Source organism: Protopterus annectens, chromosome 16.part0 (assembly GCF_019279795.1).
Source record: "Protopterus annectens isolate FY-2018-M chromosome 16.part0, PAN1.0, whole genome shotgun sequence".
Taxonomy (NCBI): Eukaryota; Metazoa; Chordata; order Ceratodontiformes; family Protopteridae; genus Protopterus; species Protopterus annectens.
Window position 1 is genome coordinate 5,895,815 of NC_056750.1, and position 14,813 is coordinate 5,910,627.

A 14,813-nucleotide genomic window follows, 5' to 3' on the forward strand; every position below is an offset into this window, starting at 1 on the left:
TGCCTTGGCCGTGTTACGGTTCGGATGTGCATTATAATGTCACATGCCAGGCTTATGCAGATAGTAGACAGCATTCCAGGAAAAGAGTCACTATACTTACTGTCATTGGCTGTCTCTGCCCCTTGGCATGGAAGCTGCCTTGGACAGTGCAGACCCCACCAGGCCAGATATACAAGGTTCCACACTTCATTGCTATCATACTTCACTGTAGCCACACTGTGAGCAACACCCACCTCTGTGTTCATGGGGTTGCAGATACCAACATTCTACTGAAACTCTGCATGAGGGCCCACAGCAAGGTTCCTATACATGCTTCTAATAAAGGTTCATAGGTATATACTAGGCTATCAGTCTCCTGACTATTACAAGCCTAACCAATAACCAAAGATCAGAGTCAAACCATGTACTTTGTATCTGTGAGTAAATACTTTAACTATTAAGCTAACCTTGCCATCTAACTCGGCCAGTTTTCCACCACTGAAAGCTTCTCCCAGTCACTGAAGGATGTAGTCCTTGATCCCCGTCCAAACCTCCTAGCCATGTGCATGACTATCACATTCAGCACTTTGATCCTTCCACCAACGCTAACATTGCTGCCCCTAGCAATATGCTTACCTCCACCAGTGAAAATGATGATGAAGAACTCCCTACCCTTGGATGGTCCATTATTTTCCTATAATACTCACTCTGGAGGGCATTATTGCACTTAGAGAGTAGCTTATCTGATAAAGTGTTTTGTATTATTAGTATATACATATTTTGTATATTTTAAACACCTTTATTAAATTATCACTTAAGGCATATCCAAACACACATTAACAGGAAAAAAAAAACAAATCATATTCACATTTTTTTCATTTACATACATGACATATCACATATCTTTTCTATCTTTCTTTGTAACTGTTATGAGTCCAACATTACATATCATGCTGAATTCCTGCCTTCCTTTAAATCTCACTCCTCCATCTCCTGAACATTATTCTGCATGTATTGTTCCCACAATTTACATTAATTTCTATGTAATTTCAGGGGCGGCTCGTGCTATCGGTCTGCAGGATTGCAGTCCTCCCACCTAGAAATAAAAGAAATACATAACATAAAACATAAACTTTAAAAAAAAAATGTTCTTTTTTTTACCGAGTACCGGAACTGCCGTGCATGTGCGGACAGACTCAAACTGCCCTGCAGATGCCCAGGAATCTCTGCGAACTCTGACTGCCTGAGTAGCAGTCCAGATGCAGAGAAGGTATTTTCTGCCCCGCAGATGTCCAAGATGCCATGCGGTAGACGACCGCACAGAAGAGAGGAGCTCCGGACTGCTTGAGCCGCAGACAGGACTAATTGGGAGAGAGGTAAGCAGGGATTTGAGGGCAGGACAAATCAGGAGTGAGATAAGTTCTTCCATCAGGGAAGCGTTAAGTCGAGCGCGGGTTTGCTGAGACAATGGAGTTGGATTACTGCTTTCTGGAGTCCGGACCCATTTACAGGTAAGGTGAATAGCTCTGTTTAAGCAAGGCAGCTCCTGTGTGTGTTCGTTAGTGGAAATAGCTGTTTATTCAAACATGTGTGTTCATTTAAGCAAGGCAGCTCCTGTGTGTTCGTTAGTGGAAATAGCTGTTAATTTGTGTGTGTGTGTGTGTGTGTGTGTGTGTGTGTGTGTGTGTGTGTGTGTGTGTGTGTGTGTGTGTGAAAGTGATATTGAGGCAATTTCATCATGACAACAGAATGTGATGCTTGATCTTTCAACTCTCATAGCTCATTATGATAAACTTTTATCCTGAAGCACACCCTCACTTGTTCAGAAATATTATCTTTACAAATGCACAGCTTAGTCCAACCGTTTTTATTCTGTGACTAATCCGTTCAGTATATTGCACACAAAAATGCATTTTACTGCAGGGCTGTCGTTGAGCTGATTCTCATGCCCTTAGTTTTCTTCCTAAAAGAGATCATGCCATTGTAGGCCACTATGTATCGCATCAATGTTGTTGCTCTATATGCCAAGCACTGCAAGCTTTACAAAGAATTTATCCTGTTCCAGTTTGCTGCTGTTACATTTGTCTTGAAAATAATGGCATTTAATTATTTAATAATTTATTGTCTGATTAACTGAGTGATTGACTGTGCTGCATTCTGTGTTCCTTTGTGGTGTGCAATGCTGCAGACTACCAAAAACAAACCTACGTGGTACAGTTTCACCCCAGAAAGTGGACCAGATGACAAAGATTTAGGAAGAAATTAGACAGCTATTCAATATATTGTTTTCTATATAGTGTGAGCAGTGCTCAGATTACGGCAAATGCAAACACAGGATTTTTTTTTAAACTTAATTCATTCAGTTCCACTGAATTAACTAAAGTACATATTTTAGAACTAGAAAGCCCGTGTGACTTGATGAGAGAATAATCATAACAAAAAGAAACACTAAAAAAATTGCACGTGATCTTTAAGCATTGAAGTGCAACTTCATGTAAATTCTAAGCTGTTTCTCATAAAATAGTACAATAGTCCACTTATCTCTTGCAACTGATTCTGCAGTCACTCTGCACACTATTTGTTCATTCTTTTCATATCCACTTGAGTGGGCTGAATCATATGGACTATTTTTAGCCATGACCTGAAAAAGGGTCATCTATAGCCATGACCAAAACACAGAAATACAAAGAATTTCATTAAAATAAAAGATATATTCATATGCACATTAGGAAACTGATGCAGTACCATAAATTCACAAATATGAACTCCCCTAAATCAAGTGAAAACATCCTCTTTAAATAGATTAAGGAGTGTTACCATGCTGTACTTTTCCAATTCAAAGACTTGGGAAGGTTTGGGAAAACATCCTCTTTAAATAGATTAAGGAGTGTTACCATGCTGTACTTTTACAATTCAAAGACTTGGGAAGGTTTGGGAAAACATCCTCTTTAAATAGATTAAGGAGTGTTACCATGCTGTACTTTTACAATTCAAAGACTTGGGAAGGTTTGGGAAAACATCCTCTTTAAATAGATTAAGGAGTGTTACCATGCTGTACTTTACAATTCAAAGACTTGGGAAGGTTTGGGAAAACATCCTCTTTAAATAGATTAAGGAGTGTTACCATGCTGTACTTTTACAATTCAAAGACTTTGGAAGGTTTGGGAAAACATCCTCTTTAAATAGATTAAGGAGTGTTACCATGCTGTACTTTTACAATTCAAAGACTTGGGAAGGTTTGGGAAAACATCCTCTTTAAATAGATTAAGGAGTGTTACCATGCTGTACTTTTACAATTCAAAGACTTGGGAAGGCTTGGTACAAAGAAGAGCTGCAATTAGAAGCTTTTTAGCAGCTTGTAGAAAGAGGCAGATCTTTCGCAGACTGAACAGAATAGAAACAATGAGAGAGAATGTCTCATCTCCCACAATTAAGTTATGAGGAATGGAAATCATAGAGAAAGGAAAAGGGGGGACTATAATGCCTTAGAAAGACAAACAAGTTTTAGAGCATAAGTCAGGATGGAATAAAAGTTAAGGTAGAAGAATTTATACTTGGAGGAGCATTTCCAGTTTTGTATATAAAACATAAATATTAACTGGGAGTGTGCAGGTTTTGTTTCTGTGAGAGTGTACCATTGAAGTTTGCACTGACAAAAGAGAATACCAGCAAACATTAATTATCTGTGTTTAAAGGAATAAAACTAAAGCTCTACTGGTGTAATATAACAGCAGGGTGTAACTCATCTATGCACATTCTATTTAAGAATACCAGCATGAGTTACACCTGTCTGACTGCTGTGAAACTGCACTTTGTTAATTTTGTTGGCAAAGGGACTGGCACTTCCCTTAACCCCAATACCTCCACCTTTAAAACCAGTGAGATATAGGGTTCCCTCCTTACAAATATAATTAATAGTTTAACATGCCCTAGATCTGCCTCCAAGACCTTACTCTTGTATAACATGCTTAATACTATGTACATCTCACTTCTGTCTCACCTGTGACTAAACATTTATATTAAGACTATGCATGTGATGGGTCAGTACATGGCACATCAATGGTTTTCTGATTAAAACCTGACATTTGGTGTAATTATTTTGTGTTAACAGGATAAGCCAAGGATGCACAGTTCAATAGCTTGTGTAACACATAGTTACAGAAATCACTTGGTGCCTAATAAATTACACTTTTACCACTAATATAATAACAGATAACCCAGATTCAAGGTGAAGGATAAAGACACAATTGATCAGCAAGGCTTTGGATGGGGGGTGAAAGAGTGAGAAACAGTGTATACTGCTTGTCTGCTTTGATATTTGAACAGATTATGTCATAGAGATTATCAAAACGGTGTGAGATGGACATTTTGCCCAACCAAGATTTGAAGATGTAAAATACCCTACCACATTATTAGGAAGATTATTGGGTGTTAGGAGCAGATGCCAGTTAGGAGTTTTAACTTCATTTACAGATGTACTGAGCAGCATGCCATTTGTCTTTGTTTGATTTGTGTGCAGGACTTTATTCTTAAACTAAAGTGAATTATTTAGGGAAATTATATCTGATGTGACTTTTGAGAAGAACAGCTCATCTTCATACAGGATTGATTTTAGGCTTATGGTGATCAATGATTTAGGTGTTAATTTAGAAAGAAAACTGAAGGAAGTTGTCCAGCAAGTAATAGTGTATGGTAGACAAAAGAGCAAAGTTAGGGGGTATTCTTAGTTTGCATTGCTCCTTCCCACACTTCTAATGGTAAATGGTGGAGAGGAATGGAAAATAATCTCCCACTGACCACCTCTTCAGGATGTGATTGCATAGGGAGTCAGGATTGCTGTAAGCTCCAGTGCAGCTGTTTGTTTCCTCCTTGAAACTGATGTGAACCTTTGCCTCAGGGCCAGAGTTCCTGATAGACCCCAAAAGCATCTGGGGAAAAAACAGTTTAGACAACTACAGAAAACAAATAGTGTAAGCAACATATTAATATTGTTGTACGATAGTATTAACTATCTCAGTTCCCAGAAATGGACTAGAAAAAAAGAATGATGACTGTATCGAAAAATCTTTAAGGTTTATAAAATCAGTATTCAAAATGTATAAAAGGAGTGGAAGTGTCAGCTCTTGATAGCAGGAGTCCAACCTTTGACAGTTCAGTGCATAACATGTGAGATGTTATGAGCTCAGTGGAGATGCATTAGTAAGAGAAAGATTAGAGCATTGAGGGACTTAGAAGTGAGAGGGAATATGGATGTGAGGAGGCAGAAAGGAAAAGAGAGAGGGATGCGAGAAGTGAAGAGAAGTGTGAAGACAGGGTGGGGGTGGAAAAGGAAAGAAACAATGACATGTTGACTTTATAGATAGAAGCATTACCAACAAATATGTAAAATGAAGAAAGTCACCCCATCCAACCCCCAAAAACATCTATCTCAAAAGGGTAGGATGATAAGTTGTCAATCTCGCCTTCATTCTTGCTGGATGGGTTTGGAGCCGATCCTCGGCTCCGACTCGGCACTTGCTAAGCTCGAGAGTCACTTTTACCAGCTCGAGGCAGCCCCATATCCCATGATGCAAGGCGGTAATTTCCCAGATCTCGTTTGCCGCTTCGCTGATGAGGTCAGTCTTTTTACCAGCTCCTGGTAAGTGATATTTTTCTTGCTATTTGTCAGGTTTTAGGTGTCTCAAACCCTATTTTATAGTCTTATACCCTTCAGTGTACTTTTTTTCACTTAGCTCCATACCCATTTCCTCTTAGTTCACTTAGTTTTAGCGTATTCGGGCCTTAGGCCTTTCCCACCCTCACAGTTCCTGTCAGAATTTCCCTCAGGTGTGTGTGTGTGTTGTGTCACTCTTATAGTAATAACTAATTATTATTATTAGTTATTTATAATTTTTATTTGTTAGTGTCTTGTTTGGACTGATTGGTGTGTGTGAGTGTTTTAAGACTGAGATATGTCCAAAGATACTAGGGTCTCAGGTTTCAAGAAGTGTGACTCGTGCTGTCAGAAGATGTCTCTGACAGACGGTCACACTTCTTGTATTTATTGCCTGGGACCCCTACACCTGCAGGACTCCTGTGCTATATGTCATTCTTTCAGCCAGAGAGTCCTGCAGGAACGTAGAAATAAGTTGATCCTCAGGGGTCTTCTTAAACCAGAGAGCTCCCTGGCTAAGGTCGGCTCCGTGAAGCCCTCCAAACCTTCCAAGACCCAGGCTTCGGTGTCCAAGTCTGTGGTCTTGATTCCGACTCCGCCGGAGTCGACATCGGCTCCGTCCGGAGCCGATCCTTCCTTGTTGGAAGTTTCTGTACTGGCGCCGGTTGGCTCGGATACCCTGGCTTCGACACCTGTGTCGGCTCTGTCTGGAGCCGACACCCTTGCGTCGAAGCATGTCTCGGCTCCGGCTGGAGCTGAGATATCTTTGTCTCCTCTCGGAGCCGACAAGGTGTCGGCTCCGCCTAGAGCCAAACGTTCTTCGGCTCCGATGGCTCCATCCAAGGAGAGGTCTAGATCTCCTTCTTTGGAGTCTATACACTTGGCTCCAGTCTCTCCCTTGCTTTCGGAGCGGAGCCATCGGAGCCGGTCATCGAGGTCGTCCAGGCTCTCAGACCACAACTTAGAGAGAGTGGTGAGTAGGCTATTAAAATCACAGGCACTAGCCCAGATGCTCCATAGCCCATCTCATCAGACGTCAGCTATTCTACACCCCCCTGAGATTCCTCCTTCAACTCTCTTACAGAGTTCGGAGCCAGAGATTATTGGTACCGTGACTGTTGCTGCTTCGGAGCTGATACCACACCTTTCGGCTCCGGTGTCTTCGACTCCTATCTCCTCCTTGAGACCTTCCTTGGAGGGATCCGGGCATTGGGCTTCCCTGGTCGGCTCCAAGGGGGCGAGTGGCATCGGACCCTTGTCCGACCCCGTTCTCCCTCTTGGAGCTTCGGCCTTGGTGAGCTCGGCCCCGACATCTGCTTCGGAGCCTTCCCTTTCGGTGGGACCAGGCATCCCTGTTTCTTCGGAGCGGGATCTCTCGGCCCTCCCTGGAAGGGGAGCCTTCGAGGTGATGAGGAGTGTGCTAGCCCCAGAGCTTCGCCAGCAGTCGGTTCCTTTAGCTCCTCCCTCTATGGTGCCTGTAGATGCCGCTTCCCGCTCTCTTGCTCCCGGACCCAGAGATCCATTGCCCCAGGTTTCCCCATTGGGAAGGACTTCCTCTTCTGAGGTTTCTCCTGATCCTTCAGGTGAACCCCTGCGTAAGAGGACCTGCAAGAGGAAGCATTTAGACTCCCCTGAGTCTACAACATCAGATACCGATTTAGATGAGTCAGAGGTGTCCCCAAGATCTCCCTCTGAGGATGTCTCCTTTTCAGATATCCTTGAACTCCTGAAACAGAGGGGGGAACTGGCCCTCCATTAATCCCTCCGAGGATGAATCGGTATACCTGGAGGCTTTTGGATCTCGACCCTCCACCTCCTGGGTGTCTCCGCCTTTCGACCCCCTTATGGCAGTCATAGCTCGAAAGGCGTGGGCATCTCCTGATTCGGTGGAACCAGTCCCCAGGAGACCTTCAAAGTTTATCATGCCCCCCGCTGAAAAGCAGTTTCTTGCTAAGGGTGTCCCGGTTGATGCCATGGTGGTGGCGGCCGCCACCAAGAAGGAACTTGCAGATCCTTCCGTGCCAGTCCATCCTCCTAACAAGGAGTCTAGGACCATGGACAGGTATGGCAAGTGGATATTCTCTTCAGCGACCTTTGCTATGCGTTCGCTGAATTATTTGTGTCACTTCACCAGACTTCAGAGAGACATCCTCAAAGAGCTAGGTGAAGTAGTACAGGATCCGTCAGCAGCAGGGGCTCAAGAAAAGATTGCCTCTCAGCTGGGAATCCTAAATTCCATAACCAACTCCTCCATGCGGCTCATTTCTTATGCAGCCGATGGGGCGAGTAGAGCTGCAGGCACAGGAGTGGCCCTCAGACGTCAGTCCTGGATGCGGCTCTGTAATTTTGCAGACCCCTTTAAAGCGTCCTTCACAAACTCTCCCTTTGATGGGACAACGTTGTTTGGCCCTCAGGTGAAGGACACTTTAACCAGGTGCGAGCAGGACGGCAAGACTCTTTCTGCCGTAGGAGTCCGTTTCTCCACTCCTTCTAGGCCTTACCCCAAAGGTCAGAAGGGAGGGAAAATGTGGTTCCAGAAATCACAAGGAGTCACGCCTGACGCACGTGGTCAGTTTACCCCCAGAGGCAGAGGGGGTAATAATAACAGACGCCGCCCTAGGGGCAGAGGGGGTCCGCAGAACCAGGGCTCCAGAGAGCTTCTATCTGACAAGCCCTTCCAGCATCCCTGAGGTGTTGCCCGACTGCCCACCCTTGGAGGCAGTCGGGGGAAGATTGTCGCTGTACCCAGAAGCCTGGATTTCCCTCTGTCAAGACAAATGGGTACAGTCGATCATATCCGAGGGTTACAAGATTCCTTTCGAGGAAAGCCCCTTCCCTCAAAGAGGTTCCCTTCCAGACGTACCACCCGGTCTCAGGGAAATTGCAAAATTAGAGGTGTCAAAGCTTCTAAAGAAAAGGGCCATCCAGCCAGTACCAAAAGATCATTTAGAGTCCGGAATCTACTCAAGGTTCTTTTTGGTCCCCAAAAAGATGGGAGACTGGAGACCAATTTTAGACCTCAGCAGGCTCAACAAGTCTGTCAAAAAGACAAGATTTCGGATGGTCACACTTCAATCGATTTTGCCCTTTCTGGGCAAAGACAACTGGATGTGCTCCATAGACCTTCAGGATGCATACTATCATATAAAGATTCACAGACGCTCCAGAAGTTTTCTCCGCTTTCGGCTGGGGACCAGTCATTTTCTATTCAGAGCCCTGCCCTTTGGCCTCACTACAGCCCCCAGAGTGTTCACCAAATGCATGGCAGTGGTCACGGCTCACCTGAGACGTCAAGGATTCCAGGTGTTTCCGTATCTTGACGACTGGCTCCTCTCAGCCACCACCAGGCATCAACTTCTCCAAGCCAGAGATTACACTCTACGTCTCTGCGGTCACTTTGGAATTTCAGTCAACTTCGAAAAGTCTTCCTTGTCGCCCTGCCAATCTATTACCTTTATAGGTGCAAATCTAGACACTACTCGGATGTCAGCAAACCTAACAAGTCAGAGAATCCTAGATATCCAAAACCACGTTCAGATCATCCTATCCAGCAAAAGAGCACAAGCCAGGTTGGTGCTGAAAGTGTTGGGCCTCATGGCAGCTGCCATAACACTTCTTCCTCTGGCGCGCTTTTACATGCGTCTCCTACAATGGATGCTGTTCACCCAATGGTCCTTCCAGCAGCTTCCCATGCGTCACAAGATTCTGGTGACACAAACCTGCAAGAACCATCTATCCTGGTGGATTTCCTCTCCTCTAGTTCATCAGGGCAGACTATTTGTTCCCCCGGCCCCGGTAGCCACGGTCACTTCAGATGCCTCCCTGATCGGGTGGGGGGGCATTATCAGGGCAGGATGGTTCATGGCACGTGGCAACCATTTGAATACCACCTGCACATAAATGTCCTAGAGATGAGAGCAGTGCTTTTAATGTTGCAAGCCCTCAATGACTTCCTCCCTTTAGGGACTATTGCAGTTCACACGGACATGTCCGTCGTGTGGTACATCAACAAGCAGGGCGGAACCAAGTCCTATCCCTTGTGTCAAGAAGCTCTCAGACTTTGGCAATGGGCGATTTCCTCTCATCGGTTTCTGGTAGCAACGCATATCCCCAGGAAAACCAACATAATAGCAGACAGATTGAGCAGAGCTATTCTCATGCCTCACGAGTGGTCTCTCAAGCAATCCATTGTGGAGGAGATTTTTCAGAAATGGGGCCGAGCATGCTGCGATATTTTTGCTACACCCCAAAACAGCAAATGCCCAGACTTCTTCTCTCTCTTCCCACTTCCGGGCCATCCCCCCAGAGATGCTCTTACCCAAGATTGACCCCGGGGACTTCTTTATGCCTTTCCTCCCTTTCCTTTGATACCACAAGTACTCCAGAAAGCTACCGTCTTGAGAGCCAAAATGATTCTCATTGCCCCTTACTGGCCTCGACAAATTTGGTTCCCATTCCTTCATCGCCATCTTTTGGTGCAGCCTTGGCATCTGGACCCAGTTCCAGATCTTCTGACCCACCAGTCGGGTCAACTGCACCGGTCCGTTCCTTCCCTCAACCTCACAGCTTGGTTGCTCCACTTCCTTCCTTAGCCAAGCTTCCTATGATCTCTGACCCCGTTAGAGATATCATAGTAGCTTCTCTTAAGTCCTCTACCAGGAGGATTTATTCTAGCAAGTGGAAACGCTTCTCTTTTTGGGCAAAATCTAAAAACATTGACCCCTTTACTGCCCCTATTCAGTCGGTCTTGGATTTCCTTGCGGAAATTTTTCACTCAGGTTCTTCGTCTTCCACAGTCAAAGTTCAGTTGGCTGCAGTCTCGAACTTCCATGTCGGCTTTGCAGACCACAACATTATGTCCCACAAACTTTGTAAAGCCTTTCTCAAAGGAGTGTTCCTTCTTAAACCCCCTGTTAGAGATCCTCCACCACAGTGGGACTTAAATTTAGTGCTGACATCCTTGATACTTCCCCCTTTCGAACCGGCTGCTTCATGTTCATTAAAGTTTCTTTCTTGGAAGACACTTTTTCTAGTCACTATTACCTCGGCTAGAAGAGTGTCTGAACTTCATGCCCTCTGTGTTCGTCCCCCTTATTTGGTCTTCCACAAAGACAGAGTATCCTTGAGAACCAACCCATCCTTTTTGCCCAAGATTGCTTCTAAGACAAATTTAAACCAATCCATTGATCTCCCTGTATTTTTCCAAATTATTCTAACAGGGCGGAACAAAAATTGCATTACCTAGATGTTCATCGCCAACTTAGATATTACTTGGACAGAACAAAGCAATTTAGGAAGTCCGATCAGCTCTTCCTGTCTTATGCTGAAAATAGAAAAGGTCTCCCTGTTTCTAAAGTGACCTTATCTAAATGGCTGTCTTCCACCATTTGTGACATTTATCAGCTTAGGGGCAAACAGCTGAACTCAAATCCTAAAGCTCATTCCACAAGAGGTCTAGCCACTTCTACAGCCTTTCAGGCTAGACTACACTTAGATACTATTTGTGCAGCAGCCACTTGGGCCACTCCTCATACTTTTGTTTCTCATTACAAATTGGATTTGGCCTCCAGGGACAGGGCAAGCTTTGGTTCCACTGTTCTCAAGAGTCTGTTCCATTGAGCCACCCAGGATAGAGGCGCTAGGGACGCGGTCCCATCCAGCAAGAATGAAGGCGAGATTGACAACTTAACATTTAGAAGTTATGTACCTACCATAACGTTCCATGTTAGTTGTCTTCTCTCGCCTTCTTTCTTAAACCCTCCCTCCTGTCCCCCTAACCTGGACAGACCTTGATCTCCCCTTTTCTTTGGAAGATTCTTCTTCCTTGGACACCAGATAGTTCTTGTCCTTGATTACCTGGTTTCCATTATAGCCTTTTTAGGTTAGTGTTTCTCTTACCTTAGTGGAAAGTTTTTATAGGCAGTTTTTCCTCTAGATACCAAACGAGATCTGGGTAATTACCACCTTGCATCATGGGATATGGGGCTGCCTCGAGCTGGTAAAAGTGACTCTCGAGCTTAGCAAGTGCCGAGTCGGAGCCGAGGATCGGCTCCGAACCCATCCAGCAAGAAAGAAGGCGAGAGAAGACAACTAACATGGAACGTTATGGTAGGTACATAACTTCTAATTTTACATGCCTTCTAGAAGCCAACCAGTTATAGGGTCGTTGTTTAACGAGCTTACCTATGAGATGTTAAGGGAAATTTGGTCAAGTTCTAAGTTCCTGATGAAACTTCATTGATGATATTATCACCATTACTTCCACAAAGCTATGCAGTGCAGTATCACGCTGTATGTGTGTATGTGACCTCAATGTGCTATTTTAGAGATTTTCTCTTTTCACCAGTATTGAGTAACCATGAATTTAATTGATATAAATAAGGGATTTGGGGTTGCCTCACAGCAAGAGGTTCTCTGGTTCGATCCTCGGCTTGGGTGACTTCTGTGTGGAGTCTGCATGTCCTTCCTGTGGTTGTGTCGATTTCCTCCAAGTGCTCCGGTTCCCTCCCACATCCCAAAGACATGCTGTAGGTGGATTTGACACTCTAAATTGGCCCTAGGTGTGAGTGTGTGCCTTCTGTGGAAGATTGGGCGCTGGGCTGGCAACTCGACACCGTAAAACTCCATTGCCAATCATGAGCAGACAGGTGATCTGCTGTGGCGACCCCTAACTGGAAAAAGCCAAAAGAAGAAGAAGAAAAAGAAGGAGTCTTTTATCTTGCAAAAAGACTGTTTATGAACAGTGTGGGTACACATAGGGAAATTTGTCTTCTTGATCATCTGTGATTAAGCAATTGTTATCTGATCAATGGTGTGCCGCTCTATCACAGGGAAAACTGTGGAATGTGCTACCCTGTTCAAAGGTAGGAAAGTAATCATGCATGGTAGACAGCAGAGCAAAGTCGGGGGGTGTATGCCTGGTTTGCTATGTTTCTTTCCATGCTTTTAATGGCACATGGTGGAGAGGAATGAAAGAATCATCTTCCACTGACCATCTCTTCAGAATGTGGTTGCATGGTGACTCAGGATTGATGTGAGCTCCAGTGGAAGTCCTTGCTACCTTTTTTCCAACAAGGTAGAAAATCATCATTATCAAACACACAGAACTAATATCTCTTGATATCGAGCCTTAAGAGATGAATTAAGCCATAATGCATGAAACAGAAGAAAAATGCCTCTTAAGTATTACTCTATAAAAGAGTTCCAGGAGAACTCTTAAAGGACACTTCCACCATCCAGTTCCACTCATTAAAGTAAAACTCCACCCCAAAGTCAATTTTTTTCTTTCCAAAAAGTGTTTTTCTTTCTTGTAATCCAAGACTAAGCAGTTCACATACAGGAAAAAAAAAAACATTATTTAATAATTATTTTTGCATTTCTTCCTTGCATTTGTCTCATCTACATCACAGCAGCTACTAAGAGTGGCACAGTAATTAAGTTAGGTCAATTATCCCAGCAACAAAGCCATTAAGAAAACAATGACATGGATATTTGAAATTTGCCCATATTTTTGTGACTGTAGTCCCCCATTATTGGTCTCGTCCAGGTATTTTGTGCTAAGGTTGAGAGCTATGGTGAGAACTGAATTCACTGAATATGTTTGGCAGCTGTATTCCCACATTATTGGCTTTTTTCAGGTGTTTTTTGCTAAGAGGTTGACAGCTATGGTGAGAACTGAATTCACTAATAAGTAGCCATTTAAGTTTGTCTTCCTCTGTTTCAGCTGATTTGGCATAGTGGTATGTTTCTCTGACTGTTTTGCACAGGGTCCCCTGGGTTCAAGACATGGCAGTGAAATGTATGGTGGTAACACAGCATTTTATTCTAGCAACTTTCCAACATTATACAAGCAATGTTTAAAATGTGTCCCTGGTTTTTGGCCTTTTGTCCCCTCCCCCAATAAATGTTGGCTTTTTCCAGATATCTTGTGATGCAAAGTTCAGAGATATAGCTGAGTGTCGAGTAGATTTTACAAGGAGCTGAGAGCTGCAGGGGAACAAAAGTTTAGTGCTGCTTATACTTAGTCTGCTTGCATTGTTAATAGCACAACAGGTAGTGTACTTGCTTTTGATGCAGAAGGCTGTGGGTTCTACTCCCACAGTAGGTAGATGCATTGCTGATACTATACTGTGTTGTATGGATGCTGCGGTCATTTTAGCAAAGATACCTAATAACTATGAACTTGTTATCAGTTTGCTATCCATTCCCTATTGCGGTATTACTAGCTTATCATTTTTTTAATCCATGCGACATAGGCAATTTATTCTTCAAGGGCAACAGGCAGTTTATTTGTAGATGAAACAATGACATATAAAGTTGTTTGCTAGCAGCAACCTATTTATTGGTTACAGATTTCTTTAATGTGGATTTTACTACTTCAGAGATTGTGCATATTTACTGATACTGGTGGACTATAGAAGGTTGAGTAGACGTTTTATGATGGAAATGTTCTGAATTGGGCGGTTTTGTCATTGGTGCATGCATTTTGTTTCATTATTTACTGGAACAATGTTCAAAACAATACATTTAAAATTCCCTCTAACAACTGTACTGTATTGTACAAGGAATATAATGTAATACAGTCAGGAAGGCGTATCAAAGAGCATGTGTATGTTTCATGTTCATGGGGCCTATGATTTTGAAAACAGCCCAGAGTTAATCTTTATCTGCCACTGGCAAAAATGTATTTTCTTTGAATGTGGGTTTCAATGCATGTGAGTTTCAAGGGCAGATACGTTTTAATGCTAAGTCTATTTTCATTGTGAGACTGCATTGCTTTGTTTAACAGGTATCTATTAGGGTTTATGTGTAAAATGCAAAATAAAACTTTTTCAAATGAAATCTAAATCATCGCAGAAGTAAAGCAGTTTGCACATTACAGTGTTTATGGTAAATGGGGCAAAATAACCAAGGAATGGGACGGTGGAATGGCTGCAGGGGAGCGGCTCCATTCGACCATGATTTTGTGAGGGGGGGAAGGGTAGCAAACTCAGACAGCCCGGTTGATCTATACCTCTCAGTTGTCCATATTTTTGCAGAATGAATAGATATTTGCTTCTTATTTTTGGTTTGTTCCTCATAAAATTTGTGGTTTTCTAGCAAATCATTTAGGAATGAAGTCACTAAATGACAGACTTTGAGTTTCAGACGTCATAACCTTCAGAAAAATGCATGCTAATGC

General features: G+C 43.4%; 1 protein-coding gene across 1 annotated transcript in view; it reads left to right on the forward strand.

The window, feature by feature from the left end:
- The window catches only part of CCDC180 (coiled-coil domain containing 180), a 2,826,277-nt gene that overhangs the window by 870,705 nt on the left and 1,940,759 nt on the right, over positions 1 to 14,813 (forward strand). The gene's annotated exons all lie outside the window — the stretch shown is intronic.